At 39.8% G+C, this 4,106-nt stretch overlaps 1 protein-coding gene across 8 annotated transcripts in view; it reads right to left on the bottom strand.

Annotated features, from left to right (window-relative positions):
* ARHGAP12 (Rho GTPase activating protein 12) overlaps positions 1 to 4,106 on the bottom strand; it is a 123,783-nt gene that overhangs the window by 87,792 nt on the left and 31,885 nt on the right. The window lies entirely within an intron of this gene.

Below are 4,106 nucleotides of genomic sequence, written 5' to 3'. Positions count from 1 at the left end.
TAGAGACGGGGTTTCACCATGTTGACCAGGATGGTCTCGATCTCTTGACCTCGTGATCCACCTGCCTCGGCCTCCCAAAGTGCTGGGATTACAGGCTTGAGCCACCGTGCCCGGCAGAATCAGGTTTTCTAATTCACCAAAACTTACTTAGGCCATTATATAGCAGAAATCATAGATACTAAAGGAAGACTAAGCCCCTAAATTGCCTAGAATTCCTAACTTTAGACACACTCTAAGCAATAAAAGAATTAAGCAGGAAGTCTATGGTAAGACTGGGCTGGTGACAAAGCAGAATTTCAGAAAATTTTAAGAAAGCTAAATGACTCCATGGTTCCAGGAGTATGGCAAGAGAGGACTTATCAAAAAGATTTATCAGCAATGAGCGAGGATTTGGATGAAAGGGGACACTATTAACTGACTATTCAAAGCCAGTTTACACTTGTTTTTAGATTCAGTGCCATCTATGTAGAAATAGATTTAGGAAAATCTCTAACAAACATTAAAACAAAAAGGAGTTTATACCTAATCCTGAATTAACCAGAAAATCCAATTAGCCTAAGAAAAATCCCATTCCTCAAGCATTCTTCTTAACTGAAATTCCATTTCATACAAATATTTTTCCCAATAGTGAAACTGCACATACAGCATGATTCATACTTTGCAAATATATGTATATATACTTAAAAATGTATTTTTAAAATACACTAAACACCTGTATTAGCAGCCCACAGAATTTAGAAAAAAGACTAAAAGGAAATATTTAAATGGTTTTCAATTAGAGCTAAAGCTGAAATCTGTTATATGTAAATTTTCAGTGCACAAAAGAAGTAGCACTCAAATGTAACTTTCCTCAGCAAGGCAATTCTAGAGAAGGGTGCATCTCAGAGATGGAGCACTGGCGAGCGCACGCCTGGACAAGGGGTTCTTATTCCTGATGCAGGTAGCCCCTACTGCTGTGTCGGTCCCCTACTGGCTAGGGTTGGACCACACAGTTTAAGCTAATTCCAATTGGTTATTTTAAAGCAGGGGTACAAGCTGGAGTGGCGGGGTGGGTAGTTTGGTGGGAAGGACAGTTTTGGCGGGAAGGTGACCAGGGGTGACTCAGGTCAAAGCAGGTGACCAGGGCAGGTGACCGGAGCAGGTGACCAGAACAGCTGACCAGGATGAGTCAGGACAGAGTAGGGGACTAGAGGAACAGATGTGAACTACTGATTAGAACTGGTGGAAAAGGTTGTTTACTGAAACCACAAGGAAGTTAAAACTTAAAGTTTAAACGGAGAATTAAAGAACAAGAGAGCCTAACGTACTAACATACTGATTCTCTGAAGAGAAATCTGTATATCTAACAAATCTATAACAAATTTGGGAATTGGTTTTGTGAACTCATTATACCATGATAATAGCACCTTGAAATGCTGGTTGATGAGTTGTTCCATACATAACATTTTCCAAATGAACGTAAGATTAGGCTTCAAATGCCAGAAATGTGTTAGTTTTTTTTTATCATCAATGAATAAACTCCTTCTACAAATGTATATGCCAACATAAAAAGTGAGTATACAAGAAATGTAAACATTTCTAGATTTATGGTCATCATCATAAAAACTCAGTATTGCATTTTTAAAATAATGTGATTCTAAGCTTTATAGATTTCTGGCCTTCCTCCTAAATGTCAGATTGTCAATTATCACTTTTCCTTCTGGCATCATGTCAGCATCATAGAGAAAAAAGTCTTATTTCTACTCCCCCGTTTTAGATGATGCTTTCTAATGACAGGGACCTGGGAAACTTCATACTTAAGATTGGTAAGACACACATATTAAAGGAACATCAATGAGATTACAAGGAAAAAAACAGGACTTCGGCAAAGTGTATGGTTCTTAATAAACCACACAAAAACATCTCATAAAATCAATGAGTTAGGCAAGGTGGCAAGATACGAGATGAACGTAAAATCAACTGTACAACTTCCTATTTTAGCTCAGACGTAGCAAGCTTAGAAGTCATCACTCTCATCTTAACATCAAGACATAAGCTGCACAAACTGAAAATAATTATTTCTTGGACCTGTTACAGAACCAAAGTCACAAGACAAACCACTACCCCAAAATTTGGAGAGCAAGGCAAATTCAGAATCACATAGATCCATTTCCCTGGAACAGAAACCCTGGAGCTATAAACTGGAAGGAACATTTAAATGGTAATTTCAATGAATTGCTAGAGGATAAGTGTGGACTTGGATGAGAATGACTAACTTCTGGGAGTGGCAGTCTTGAAAGAGGGACCTTATACTTTTGCGGTGTTTACTTCCAAAAACAACACCAGCTTCCTATAGTAAAAAGCCAAGAAGTATTCCCATTGCTCTGACAAGGGGAGGGAAAAATAACTAGTATGAAATAAACCCAAGTCATTCATCATAACAAAGACTTACTTCCCAGACTTACAAAGACTTAAAAGGGCTTACCAGAGCCTTATCCGACCTGAGGAAAGGGCACTTCCCAGACTCTACATCCCTGGTCTTGCCTAGGGGAAAAGGTAAACTAAGAGACACTTGCGAAGTTCACAGCTCAATGACACATACACACTAAAGACTGAGATTTAACCCTAACAGAACACTATCCCCTTCCCCACACTTTACCATCACTCCAACAGGTCTCCAATACACTAACACTGGACTGAGGGGCACAGGGTGGAAGTTGGATAAAGGGGCCTACATGAAGTAGATACTAAGGAAAAGCTCTTAGAGACTAAAACACTGATGTCTGAGGAATTTAAAGCCTCTGGTACCCATGCCTACAGCAAACATTAAAGGCAATCCAGTTTCTACCCAGATTAACCCAATACCTCACTTCAGTTCCTGTCATCTGATATATGATGTCTAGTTTTCAACCAAAAATTACAAGGCATGCCAAAAGGCAAGAAAAAAACAGTCTGAAGAAACAAAGCAAGCATCAGAATCAAACTCAGTTGTGGCACAGATGGAATTATTAGACAGGAAATTTAAAATATCTACCAATAGGCTGGGTATAGTGGCTCGCTCCTGTAATCCCAGCACTTTGGGAGGCCAAAGCAGGCAGACTGCTTGTGCCCAAGAGTTTGAGACCAGCCTGGGCAACATGGTGAAATCCCATGTCTACAAAAAAGATATAAAAACTAGCCAGGCATGGGGGCAGGTGCCTGTGGTCCCAGCTACTTGGGAGGCTGAGGTGGGAAAACTGCTTAAAACCAAGAAGTGAAGGCTACAGTGAGCCATGATAGCACCACTGCACTCCAGCCTAGGCAACAGAGCAAAACCTTGTCTCAAAAAAAAATTTACTATTAATATGTTAAGAGCTATAAAGGAAAAACTTAACAACATATAAGAACAAATGAGTAATGTAAGCAGAATTGTAAAATCTAAGAATCAAAAAAAATGCAAGAAATTAAAACATTGTTACAGAATAGAAAATGCCTTTGATGGTATGATTAGTAGACTGGACACAGCTGGGAAAAGAATCAGTAAGCTTGCAGATATGCCAAGAGAACGTCCCAAACTGAAAGCAGGATAAATACTGAAAAACCTACACAAAGGCATATCATATTTCAACTGCAAAAACCAAAGATGAAGAGAAAATCCTGAAAGAAGCCAGAAGGAAAAAAACACGTTAACTACAGAGAAACAAAGTTATAAGAATTACAGCAAACTTCTCTCAGAAACCATGCAAGAGAGTGGGGTGAAATATTTAAAGGGTAGAAAGAAAATAATCACAGCTAGCATTCTACATCCAAAGAAATTATGCATCAAAATTAAGTAGAAATATACATTTTCTTGAACAAATAAAAATGAGGGGCTGGGCCAGGTGCAGTGGCTCACGCCTATAATTCCAGCACTTTGGGAGGCTGAGGCAGGCAGATCAGGAGTTCTAGACCAGACTGGCCAACATGGTGAAACCCCATCTTTACCAAAAATATAAAAATGAGCCAGATGCGGTGGCACGTGCCTGGAATGCCAGCTACTCGGGAGGCTGAGGCAGGAGAATTGCTTGAACCCAGGAGGGAAAGGTTGAAATAAGCTGAGATCATGCCACTGCACTCCAGCCTGGGTGACAGGGCAAGACTCCATCTCA

This window comes from Cebus imitator, unplaced genomic scaffold (assembly GCF_001604975.1).
Source record: "Cebus imitator isolate Cc_AM_T3 unplaced genomic scaffold, Cebus_imitator-1.0 Scaffold92, whole genome shotgun sequence".
In the NCBI taxonomy this organism is placed as follows: Eukaryota; Metazoa; Chordata; class Mammalia; order Primates; family Cebidae; genus Cebus; species Cebus imitator.
This window is presented reverse-complemented; position numbering and strand designations above follow the sequence as displayed.